The sequence below is a fragment of the Salvelinus namaycush genome, unplaced genomic scaffold (assembly GCF_016432855.1).
Source record: "Salvelinus namaycush isolate Seneca unplaced genomic scaffold, SaNama_1.0 Scaffold2421, whole genome shotgun sequence".
Taxonomy (NCBI): domain Eukaryota; kingdom Metazoa; phylum Chordata; class Actinopteri; order Salmoniformes; family Salmonidae; genus Salvelinus; species Salvelinus namaycush.
Genome location: NW_024059255.1, coordinates 24,689 through 38,551, shown reverse-complemented (window position 1 = coordinate 38,551; position 13,863 = coordinate 24,689).

Genomic DNA, 13,863 nt, shown 5'->3' with positions numbered 1-13,863 from the left:
TAGAGAGAGAGTTACGGGATCTACTAGGATATAGAGAGGAGAGTTACATCTACTAGGAATATAGAGAGGAGAGTTACAGTATCTACTAGAATATGAGAGGAGAGTTTACGGCATCTACTAGGAATATAGAGAGGAGAGTTACAGTATCTACTATGAATATAGAGAGGAGAGTTACGGTATCTACTAGGAATATAGAGAGGAGAGTTACAGTATCTACTAGGAATATAGAGAGAGGAGAGTTACAGTATCTACTAGGAATATAGAGAGAGAGGTTACAGTATCTACTAGGAATTAGAGAGGGAGAGTTACAGTATCTACTAGGAATATAGAGAGGAGAGTTACAGTATCTACTAGAATATAGAGGAGAGAGAGTTACAGTATCTACTAGGAATATAGATAGAGGAGAGTTACAGTATCTACTAGAATATAGAGAGGAGTTACAGTATCTACTAGAATATAGAGAGGAGAGTTACAGTCTCTACTAGAATATAGAGAGGAGAGTTACAGTATCTACTAGGAATATAGAGAGGAGAGTTACAGTATCTACTAGGAATATAGAGAGAGAGGTACAGTATCTACTAGGATATGAGGGAAGTTACAGTATCTACTAGGAATATGAGAGGAGAGTTACAGTATCTACTAGGGAATATAGAGGGAGTTACAGTATCTACTAGGAATATAGAGAGGGAGAGTTACAGTATCTACTAGGAATATAGAGAGAGGAGAGTTACAGCATCTACTAGGAATATAGAGAGGAGAGTTACAGTATCTACTAGGGAATATAGGAGAGGAGAGGTACGTATCTACTAGGAAATATAGAGAGGAGAGTTACAGATCTACTAGGAATATAGAGAGGAGAGTTACAGTATCTACTAGGAATATAGAGATGAGAGTTACAGTATCTACTAGGAATATAGAGAGGAGAGTTACAGTATCTACTAGGAATATAGAGAGGAGAGTTACAGCATCTACTAGGAATATAGAGAGGAGAGTTACAGTATCTACTAAGGAATATAGAGAGGAGAGTTACAGTATCTACTAGGAATATAGGAGAGGAGAGTTACAGTATCTACTAGGAATATAGAGAGGAGAGTTACAGTATCTACTAGTAATATAGAGAGGAGATTTACAGCATCTACTAGGATATAGAGAGAGTTACAGCATCTACTAGGAATTAGAGGGAGAGGAATTACAGTATCTACTAGAAATAATGAGAGGATAGTTTACGTAATCTACTAGAATATATAGATGAGAGTTACAGTATCTACTAGTGAATATAGAGATGAGAGTTACAGTATCTACTAGAATATAGAGAGGAGAGTTACAGAGTCTACTAGGAATATAGAGAGGAGTTACAGTATCTCTAGAATATAGAGAGTGGAAGTTACAGCATCTCTAGGAGTATAGAGAGGAGAGGAGATTTTACGTATCTACTAGGATATAAGAGGAGAGTTACGTATCTACTAGGAATATCTAGAGGACACGTTACAAGTATCTACTAGGAAGATAAGAGGAAGTTACAGCATCTACGTAGTAATATAGGACTATAGTTACCGCATCACTATGAATATAGAGAGGATAGGAGAAGTTACAGTATCTACTAGGATATATAGAGAGGAGAGTTACAGTATCTACTAGGAATATAGAGAGGAGAGTTACAGTATCTACTAGGAATATAGAGAGGAGGAGTTACAGTATCTACTAGGAATATAGAGAGGAGAGTTACAGTATCTACTAGGAAATATAGAGAGGAGAGTTACAGTATCTACTAGGAATATAGAGAGGAGAGTTACAGTATCTACTAGGAATATAGAGAGGAGAGTTTACAGTATCTACTAGGAATATAGAGAGGAGAGTTACAGTATCTACTAGGAATATAGAGAGGAGAGTTACAGTATCTACTAGGAATATAGAGAGGAGAGTTACAGTATCTACTAGGAATATAGAGAGGAGAGTTACAGTATCTACTAGGAATATAGAGAGGAGAGTTACAGCATCTACTAGGAATATAGAGAGGAGAGTTACAGTATCTACTAGGAATATAGAGAGGAGAGTTACAGTATCTACTAGGAATAATAGAGAGGAGAGTTACAGTATCTACTAGGAATATAGAGAGGAGAGTTACAGTATCTACTAGGAATATAGAGAGGAGAGTTACAGTATCTACTAGGAATATAGAGAGGAGAGTTACAGTATCTACTAGGAATATAGAGAGGAGAGTTACAGTATCTACTAGGAATATAGAGAGGAGTTACAGTATCTACTAGGAATATAGAGAGGAGAGTTACAGTATCTACTAGGATATAGAGAGAGAGTTACAGTATCTACTAGGAATATAGAGGGAGAGTTACAGTATCTACTAGGAATAGAGAGGAGAGTTACAGTATCTACTAGGAATAAGAGAGGAGAGTTACAGTATCTACTAGGAATATAGAGAGGAGAGGAAGTTACAGTATCTACTAGGAATATAGAGAGGAGAGTTACAGTATCTACTAGGAATATAGAGGAGGAGTTACAGTATCTACTAGAATATAGAGAGGAGAGTTACAGTATTCTACTAGGAATATAGAGAGGAGAGTTACAGTATCTACTAGGAATATAGAGAGGAGAGTTACAGTATCTACTAGGAATATAGAGAGGAGAGTTACAGTATCTACTAGGAATATAGAGAGGAGAGTTACAGTATCTACTAGGATATAGAGAGGAGAGTTACAGCATCTACTAGGAATATAGAGAGGAGAGTTACAGTATCTACTAGGAATATAGAGAGGAGAGTTACAGTATCTACTAGAATATAGAGAGGAGAGTTTACAGCATCTACTAGGAATATAGAGAGAGAGGAGAGTTACAGTATCTACTAGGAATATAGAGAGGAGAGTTACAGTATCTACTAGGAATATAGAGAGGAGAGTTACAGTATCTACTAGGAATATAGAGAGAGAGGAGGTTACAGTATCTACTAGGAATATAGAGAGGAGAGTTACAGTATCTACTAGGAATATAGAGAGGAGAGTTTACAGTATCTACTAGGAATATAGAGAGGAGAGTTACAGTATCTACTAGGAATATAGAGAGGAGAGTTACAGTATCTACTAGGAATATAGAGAGGAGAGTTACAGTATCTACTAGGAATATAGAGAGGAGAGTACAGTATCTACTAGGAATATAGAGAGGAGAGTTACAGTATCTACTAGGAATATAGAGAGGAGAGTTACAGTATCTACTAGGAATATAGAGAGGAGAGGAGAGTTACAGTATCTACTAGGAATATAGAGAGGAGAGGAGAGTTACAGTATCTACTAGGAATATAGAGAGGAGAGGAGAGTTACAGTATCTACTAGGAATATAGAGAGGAGAGTTACAGTATCTACTAGGAATATAGAGAGGAGAGTTACAGTATCTACTAGGAATATAGAGAGGAGAGTTACAGTATCTACTAGGAATATAGAGAGGAGAGTTACAGTATCTACTAGGAATATAGAGAGGAGAGTTACAGTATCTACTAGGAATATAGAGAGGAGAGTTACAGCATCTACTAGGAATATAGAGAGGAGAGTTACAGCATCTACTAGGAATATAGAGAGGAGAGTTACAGTATCTACTAGGAATATAGAGAGGAGAGTTACAGCATCTACTAGGAATATAGAGAGGAGAGTTACAGTATCTACTAGGAATATAGAGAGGAGAGTTACTGTATCTACTAGGAATATAGAGAGGAGAGTTACAGTATCTACTAGGAATATAGAGAGGAGAGGTGAGTTACAGTATCTACTAGGAATATAGAGAGGAGAGTTACAGCGTCTACTAGGAATATAGAGAGGAGAGTTACAGTATCTACTAGGAATATAGAGGAGAGGAGAGTTACAGTATCTACTAGGAATATAGAGAGGAGAGTTACAGTATCTACTAGGAATATAGAGAGGAGAGTTACAGTATCTACTAGGAATATAGAGAGGAGAGTTACAGTATCTACTAGGAATATAGAGAGGAGAGTTACAGTATCTACTAGGAATATAGAGGAGAGGAGAGTTACAGTATCTACTAGGAATATAGAGAGGAGAGTTACAGTATCTACTAGGAATATAGAGAGGAGAGTTACAGTATCTACTAGGAATATAGAGAGGAGAGTTACAGCATCTACTAGGAATATAGAGAGGAGAGTTACAGTATCTACTAGGAATATAGAGAGGAGAGTTACAGTATCTACTAGGAATATAGAGAGGAGAGTTATAGTATCTACTAGGAATATAGAGAGGAGAGTTACAGTATCTACTAGGAATATAGAGAGGAGAGTTACAGTATCTACTATGAATATAGAGAGGAGAGTTACAGTATCTACTAGGAATATAGAGAGGAGAGTTACAGCATCTACTAGGAATATAGAGAGGAGAGGAGAGTTACAGCATCTACTAGGAATATAGAGAGGAGAGGAGAGTTACAGTATCTACTAGGAATATAGAGAGGAGAGTTACAGTATCTACTAGGAATATAGAGAGGAGAGTTACAGTATCTACTAGGAATATAGAGAGGAGAGTTACAGTATCTACTAGGAATATAGAGAGGAGAGTTACAGCATCTACTAGGAATAGTGAGAGGAGAGGAGAGTTACAGTATCTACTAGGAATATAGAGAGGAGAGTTACAGTATCTACTAGGAATATAGAGAGGAGAGGAGAGTTACAGTATCTACTAGGAATATAGAGAGGAGAGTTACAGTATCTACTAGGAATATAGAGAGGAGAGTTACAGTATCTACTAGGAATATAGAGAGGAGAGTTACAGTATCTACTAGGAATATAGAGAGGAGAGTTACAGTATCTACTAGGAATATAGAGAGGAGAGTTATAGTATCTACTAGGAATATAGAGAGGAGAGTTACAGTATCTACTAGGAATATAGAGAGGAGAGTTACAGCATCTACTAGGAATATAGAGAGGAGAGGAGAGTTACAGTATCTACTAGGAATATAGAGAGGAGAGGAGAGTTACAGTATCTACTAGGAATATAGAGAGGAGAGGAGAGTTACAGTATCTACTAGGAATATAGAGAGGAGAGTTACAGTATCTACTAGGAATATAGAGAGGAGAGTTACAGTATCTACTGGGAATATAGAGAGGAGAGTTACAGTATCTACTAGGAATATAGAGAGGAGAGTTACAGTATCTACTAGGAATATAGAGAGGAGAGTTATAGTATCTACTAGGAATATAGAGAGGAGAGTTACAGTATCTACTAGGAATATAGAGAGGAGAGGAGAGTTACAGTATCTACTAGGTATATAGAGAGGAGAGTTACAGTATCTACTAGGAATATAGAGAGGAGAGTTACAGTATCTACTAGGAATATAGAGAGGAGAGTTACAGTATCTACTAGGAATATAGAGAGGAGAGTTACAGTATCTACTAGGAATATAGAGAGGAGAGTTACAGTATCTACTAGGAATATAGAGAGGAGAGTTACAGTATCTACTAGGAATATAGAGAGGAGAGTTACTGTATCTACTAGGAATATAGAGAGGTGAGTTACAGTATCTACTAGGAATATAGAGAGGAGAGTTACAGTATCTACTAGGAATATAGAGAGGAGAGTTACAGTATCTACTAGGAATATAGAGAGGAGAGTTACAGTATCTACTAGGAATATAGAGAGGAGAGTTACAGTATCTACTAGGAATATAGAGAGGAGAGTTACAGTATCTACTAGGAATATAGAGAGGAGAGTTACAGTATCTACTAGGAATATAGAGAGGAGAGGAGTTACAGTATCTACTAGGAATATAGAGAGGAGAGTTACAGTATCTACTAGGAATATAGAGGAGAGGAGAGTTACAGTATCTACTAGGAATATAGAGAGGAGAGTTACAGTATCTACTAGGAATATAGAGAGGAGAGTTATAGTATCTACTAGGAATATAGAGAGGAGAGTTACAGTATCTACTAGGAATATAGAGAGGAGAGTTACAGCATCTACTAGGAATATAGAGAGGAGAGTTACAGTATCTACTAGGAATATAGAGAGGAGAGTTACAGTATCTACTAGGAATATAGAGAGGAGAGTTACAGTATCTACTAGGAATATAGAGAGGAGAGTTACAGTATCTACTAGGAATATAGAGAGGAGAGTTACTGTTTCTACTAGGAATATAGAGAGGAGAGTTACTGTTTCTACTAGGAATATAGAGAGGTGAGTTACAGTATCTACTAGGAATATAGAGAGGAGAGTTACAGTATCTACTAGGAATATAGAGAGGAGAGTTACAGTATCTACTAGGAATATAGAGAGGAGAGTTACAGTATCTACTAGGAATATAGAGAGGAGAGTTACAGTATCTACTAGGAATATAGAGAGGAGAGTTACAGTATCTACTAGGAATATAGAGAGGAGAGTTACAGTATCTACTAGGAATATAGAGAGGAGAGTTACAGTATCTACTAGGAATATAGAGAGGAGAGTTACAGTATCTACTAGGAATATAGAGAGGAGAGTTACAGTATCTACTAGGAATATAGAGAGGAGAGGAGAGTTACAGTATCTACTAGGAATATAGAGAGGAGAGTTACAGTATCTACTAGGAATATAGAGAGGAGAGTTACAGTATCTACTAGGAATATAGAGAGGAGAGTTACAGCATCTACTAGGAATATAGAGAGGTGAGGAGAGTTACAGTATCTACTAGGAATATAGAGAGGAGAGGAGAGTTACAGTATCTACTAGGAATATAGAGAGGAGAGTTACAGTATCTACTAGGAATATAGAGAGGTGAGTTACAGCATCTACTAGGAATATAGAGAGGAGAGTTACAGCATCTACTAGGAATATAGAGAGGAGAGTTACAGTATCTACTAGGAATATAGAGAGGAGAGTTACAGTATCTACTAGGAATATAGAGAGGAGAGTTACAGTATCTACTAGGAATATAGAGAGGTGAGTTACAGTATCTACTAGGAATATAGAGAGGAGAGTTACAGTATCTACTAGGAATATAGAGAGGAGAGGAGAGTTACAGCATCTACTAGGAATATAGAGAGGAGAGGAGAGTTACAGTATCTACTAGGAATATAGAGAGGAGAGTTACAGTATCTACTAGGAATATAGAGAGGAGAGTTACAGCATCTACTAGGAAAATAGAGAGGAGAGTTACAGCATCTACTAGGAATATAGAGAGGAGAGTTACAGCATCTACTAGGAATATAGAGAGGAGAGTTACAGCATCTACTAGGAATATAGAGAGGAGAGTTACAGTATCTACTAGGAATATAGAGAGGAGAGTTACAGTATCTACTAGGAATATAGAGAGGAGAGTTACAGCATCTACTAGGAATATAGAGAGGAGAGTTACAGTATCTACTAGGAATATAGAGAGGAGAGTTACAGTATCTACTAGGAATATAGAGAGGAGAGTTACAGTATCTACTAGGAATATAGAGGAGAGGAGAGTTATAGTATCTACTAGGAATATAGAGAGGAGAGTTACAGTATCTACTAGGAATATAGAGAGGAGAGTTACAGTATCTACTAGGAATATAGAGAGGAGAGTTACAGTATCTACTAGGAATATAGAGAGGAGAGTTACAGTATCTACTAGGAATATAGAGAGGAGAGTTACAGTATCTACTAGGAATATAGAGAGGAGAGTTACAGTATCTACTAGGAATATAGAGAGGAGAGTTACAGTATCTACTAGGAATATAGAGAGGAGAGTTACAGTATCTACTAGGAATATAGAGAGGAGAGGAGAGTTACAGTATCTACTAGGAATATAGAGAGGAGAGTTACAGTATCTACTAGGAATATAGAGAGGAGAGTTACAGCATCTACTAGGAATATAGAGAGGAGAGTTACAGTATCTACTAGGAATATAGAGGAGAGGAGAGTTACAGTATCTACTAGGAATATAGAGAGGAGAGTTACAGCATCTACTAGGAATATAGAGAGGAGAGGAGAGTTACAGTATCTACTAGGAATATAGAGGAGAGGAGAGTTACAGTATCTACTAGGAATATAGAGAGGAGAGTTACAGTATCTACTAGGAATATAGAGAGGAGAGTTACAGTATCTACTAGGAATATAGAGAGGAGAGGAGAGTTACAGTATCTACTAGGAATATAGAGAGGAGAGTTACAGTATCTACTAGGAATATAGAGAGGAGAGTTACAGTATCTACTAGGAATATAGAGAGGAGAGTTACAGCATCTACTAGGAATATAGAGAGGAGAGTTACGGCATCTACTAGGAATATAGAGAGGTGAGGAGAGTTACAGTATCTACTAGGAATATAGAGAGGAGAGTTACGGCATCTACTAGGAATATAGAGAGGAGAGTTACAGTATCTACTAGGAATATAGAGAGGAGAGTTACAGTATCTACTAGGAATATAGAGAGGAGAGTTACAGTATCTACTAGGAATATAGAGAGGAGAGTTACAGTATCTACTAGGAATATAGAGAGGAGAGTTACAGTATCTACTAGGAATATAGAGAGGAGAGTTACGGCATCTACTAGGAATATAGAGAGGAGAGTTACAGTATCTACTAGGAATATAGAGAGGAGAGTTACAGTATCTACTAGGAATATAGAGAGGAGAGTTACGGCATCTACTAGGAATATAGAGAGGAGAGTTACAGTATCTACTAGGAATATAGAGAGGAGAGTTACAGTATCTACTAGGAATATAGAGAGGTGAGGAGAGTTACAGTATCTACTAGGAATATAGAGAGGAGAGTTACAGTATCTACTAGGAATATAGAGAGGAGAGTTACAGCATCTACTAGGAATATAGAGAGGAGAGTTACGGCATCTACTAGGAATATAGAGAGGTGAGGAGAGTTACAGTATCTACTAGGAATATAGAGAGGAGAGTTACGGCATCTACTAGGAATATAGAGAGGAGAGTTACAGTATCTACTAGGAATATAGAGAGGAGAGTTACAGTATCTACTAGGAATATAGAGAGGAGAGTTACGGCATCTACTAGGAATATAGAGAGGAGAGTTACAGTATCTACTAGGAATATAGAGAGGAGAGTTACGGTATCTACTAGGAATATAGAGAGGAGAGTTACAGTATCTACTAGGAATATAGAGAGGAGAGTTACAGTATCTACTAGGAATATAGAGAGGAGAGTTACAGTATCTACTAGGAATATAGAGGAGAGGAGAGTTACAGTATCTACTAGGAATATAGAGAGGAGAGGAGAGTTACAGTATCTACTAGGAATATAGAGAGGAGAGTTACAGTATCTACTAGGAATATAGAGAGGAGAGTTACAGTATCTACTAGAAATATAGAGAGGAGAGGAGAGTTACAGCATCTACTAGGAATATAGAGAGGAGAGTTACAGTATCTACTAGGAATATAGAGAGGTGAGTTACAGTATCTACTAGGAATATAGAGAGGTGAGTTACAGTATCTACTAGGAATATAGAGAGGAGAGTTACAGTATCTACTAGGAATATAGAGAGGAGAGTTACAGCATCTACTAGGAATATAGAGAGGAGAGGTGAGTTACAGTATCTACTAGGAATATAGAGAGGAGAGTTACAGCATCTACTAGGAATATAGAGAGGAGAGTTACAGTATCTACTAGGAATATAGAGAGGAGAGTTACAGTATCTACTAGGAATATAGAGAGGAGAGTTACAGCATCTACTAGGAATATAGAGAGGAGAGGAGAGTTACAGTATCTACTAGGAATATAGAGAGGAGAGTTACAGCATCTACTAGGAATATAGAGAGGAGAGTTACAGCATCTACTAGGAATATAGAGAGGAGAGGAGAGTTACAGTATCTACTAGGAATATAGAGAGGAGAGTTACAGTATCTACTAGGAATATAGAGAGGAGAGTTACAGTATCTACTAGGAATATAGAGAGGAGAGTTACAGTATCTACTAGGAATATAGAGAGGAGAGTTACAGCATCTACTAGGAATATAGAGAGGAGAGTTACAGTATCTACTAGGAATATAGAGAGGAGAGTTACAGCATCTACTAGGAATATAGAGAGGAGAGGAGAGTTACAGTATCTACTAGGAATATAAAGAGGAGAGTTACAGTATCTACTAGGAATATAGAGAGGAGAGTTACAGTATCTACTAGGAATATAGAGAGGAGAGTTACAGCATCTACTAGGAATATAGAGAGGAGAGTTACAGCATCTACTAGGAATATAGAGAGGAGAGGAGAGTTACAGTATCTACTAGGAATATAGAGAGGAGAGGAGAGTTACAGTATCTACTAGGAATATAGAGAGGAGAGTTACAGTATCTACTAGGAATATAGAGAGGAGAGGAGAGTTACAGTATCTACTAGGAATATAGAGAGGAGAGGAGAGTTACAGTATCTACTAGGAATATAGAGAGGAGAGTTACAGCATCTACTAGGAATATAGAGAGGAGAGTTACAGTATCTACTAGGAATATAGAGAGGAGAGTTACAGTATCTACTAGGAATATAGAGAGGAGAGTTACAGTATCTACTAGGAATATAGAGAGGAGAGTTACAGTATCTACTAGGAATATAGAGAGGAGAGTTACGGTATCTACTAGGAATATAGAGAGGAGAGTTACAGTATCTACTAGGAATATAGAGAGGAGAGTTACAGTATCTACTAGGAATATAGAGAGGAGAGTTACAGTATCTACTAGGAATATAGAGAGGAGAGTTACAGTATCTACTAGGAATATAGAGAGGAGAGTTACAGTATCTACTAGGAATATAGAGAGGAGAGTTACAGTATCTACTAGGAATATAGAGAGGAGAGTTACAGTATCTACTAGGAATATAGAGAGGAGAGTTACAGTATCTACTAGGAATATAGAGAGGAGAGTTACAGCATCTACTAGGAATATAGAGAGGAGAGTTACAGTATCTACTAGGAATATAGAGAGGAGATTTACAGCATCTACTAGGAATATAGAGAGGAGAGTTACAGTATCTACTAGGAATATAGAGAGGAGAGTTACAGTATCTACTAGGAATATAGAGAGGTGAGTTACAGTATCTACTAGGAATATAGAGAGGAGAGTTATAGTATCTACTAGGAATATAGAGAGGAGAGTTACAGTATCTACTAGGAATATAGAGAGGAGAGTTACAGTATCTACTAGGAATATAGAGAGGAGAGTTACAGTATCTACTAGGAATATAGAGAGGAGAGTTACAGTATCTACTAGGAATATAGAGAGGAGAGTTACAGTATCTACTAGGAATATAGAGAGGAGAGTTACAGTATCTACTAGGAATATAGAGAGGAGAGGAGAGTTACAGCATCTACTAGGAATATAGAGAGGAGAGTTACGGCATCTACTAGGAATATAGAGAGGAGAGTTACAGTATCTACTAGGAATATAGAGAGGAGAGTTACAGTATCTACTAGGAATATAGAGAGGAGAGTTACGGTATCTACTAGGAATATAGAGAGGAGAGTTACAGTATCTACTAGGAATATAGAGAGGAGAGTTACAGTATCTACTAGGAATATAGAGAGGAGAGTTACAGTATCTACTAGGAATATAGAGAGGAGAGTTACAGTATCTACTAGGAATATAGAGAGGAGAGTTACAGTATCTACTAGGAATATAGAGAGGAGAGTTACAGTATCTACTAGGAATATAGAGAGGAGAGTTACAGTATCTACTAGGAATATAGAGAGGAGAGGAGAGTTACAGCATCTACTAGGAATATAGAGAGGAGAGTTACGGCATCTACTAGGAATATAGAGAGGAGAGTTACAGTATCTACTAGGAATATAGAGAGGAGAGTTACAGCATCTACTAGGAATATAGAGAGGTGAGGAGAGGGGAGTTGGAACAATGAGGCCTACACATCAGCCATGCAGTGAAGAACACGTGTCCAGCCGTGATTCCTGTCCAGACGTATTTCCTGTTCGTCAATGTAACTATTATGGAGGCTAGGACTATGTTGAGCACTCACTTCCTCTGTCTCAGAGGGGCATTATATGGATGGCACCTCCGACAAGTATGAGAGAGTCTGTCTGTGGTTATTCATATCTAACACTCTTGCATTTTCCCAGCAACGCCTAAAAAATATTATTATCCAAGATGGCGTAGCTGTCAGACGTCTTTTGTCCTCCTCTTGTCGTATGCTGTGTATATATCTTTTTATGTATTTTTCTTTGCATATATTATTATATTTTTTTCTAAAACTGAACTTCAAAACACTGCAACCCAATGTGGTGCGGATCTGTTTTTTTTCTAAAATATTATTCACCTCAAATCCGAAATCCCGCCAACAGAGGCTAGCCAGCTCACTAGCTACTAGCTAGTAGTCAGCTAACCACTGCTAGCGGTCATCAGCTAACCTTTAGCCTGGAAAGCTCTCGCCAATCTGCACAACGCGACTCAAACCAGAGCATACCGGACCTATTTTCTCTCCATATCCCCGGATTCCTACAGCAAGTTCTGGACATTTTCACCTGGATCTTTGCAGCTAGCTAGTTGCTATCTGAGTACTGACTAACGTCGATCCCGTAGCATGCACCAATTAGCCTGGAGCTAGGCCCTTTCTCCCGGCTAGCTAAAGACGCCCATCAGCCACTCCTGGGCTACAATACCCGGAACCCCACCAATCCTTCACGACTGGACTATGATGTAATCTGCTCGAGGGGGTACTCAACTGGCCTCTACATCGCAACCACCCCTGAATGCCCATCCGCTAGCCACGGCCTGCTAGCTGCTAGCTGTCAAGAGCATATTGGACTGTTAGCTGTATAGATCCATCGGCCAATCTCTTGGGCCACTATACCTATTTTGCCAATTGGACTTGGACCCCTCTGCTACTCGGAACCCTATTAATCCATCACGACTGGTCTATCGACGTCACCGCATGCAGAGGCCAAAACAGACTTTCCTCCATCAAGACGTCCCTCTAAGGCCTTTCTGCTAGTTTGCTAGCCCCGGCCTGCTAGCTGTCTGAATCGCCGTGTCTCCAGCCAGCCCAACCACTCACTGGACCCCTATTGATCACCCGGCTACGCATGCCTCTCACCTAATATCAATATGCCTTGTCCATTACTGTCCTGGTTAGTGAATACTGTCTTATTTCACTGTAGAGTCTATAGCTCTGCTCAATATGCCTTAACCAACCATTTAGTTCCACCTCCCACATATACGGTGACATCACTTGGTTTAAACGTCTCTAGAGACAATATCTCTCATCATTACTCAATGCCTAGGTTTACCTCCAATGTACTCACATCCTACCATACCTTTGTCTGTACATTATGCCTTGAATCTATTCTATCACGCCCAGAAACCTGCTCCTTTTACTCTCTGCTCTGAAAGCACTAAACGACCAGTCCTGATAGCCTTTAGCCGTACCCTCATCCTACTCCTCCTCTGTTGCTCTGGTGATGTAGAGGTTAATCCAGGCCCTGCAGTGCCTAGCTCCACTCCCACTCCCCAGGTGCTCTCATTTGTTAACTTCTGTAACCGTAAAAGCCTTGGTTTCATGCATGTTAACATTAGAAGTCTACTCCCTAAGTTTGTTTTATTCACTGCTTTAGCACACTCTGCAAACCCGGATGTCCTAGCCGTATCTGAATCCTGGTTTAGGAAGTCCATCAAAAACCCTGAAATTTCCATCACAAACTATAACATTTTCCGACAACATAGAACTGCCAAAGATGGCAGTGTTGCAATCTTCTGCAGAGATAGCCTGCAGAGTTCTATCTTACAATCCAGGTCTGTACACAAACAATTTGAGCTTCTACTTTTAAAAATCCATCTTTCCAGAAACAGGTCTCTCACTGTTGCCGCTTGTTATAGACCACCTTCTGCCCCCAGCTGTGCCCTGGACACCATATGTGAATTGATTGCCCCCCATCTATCTTCAGAGCTCGTACTG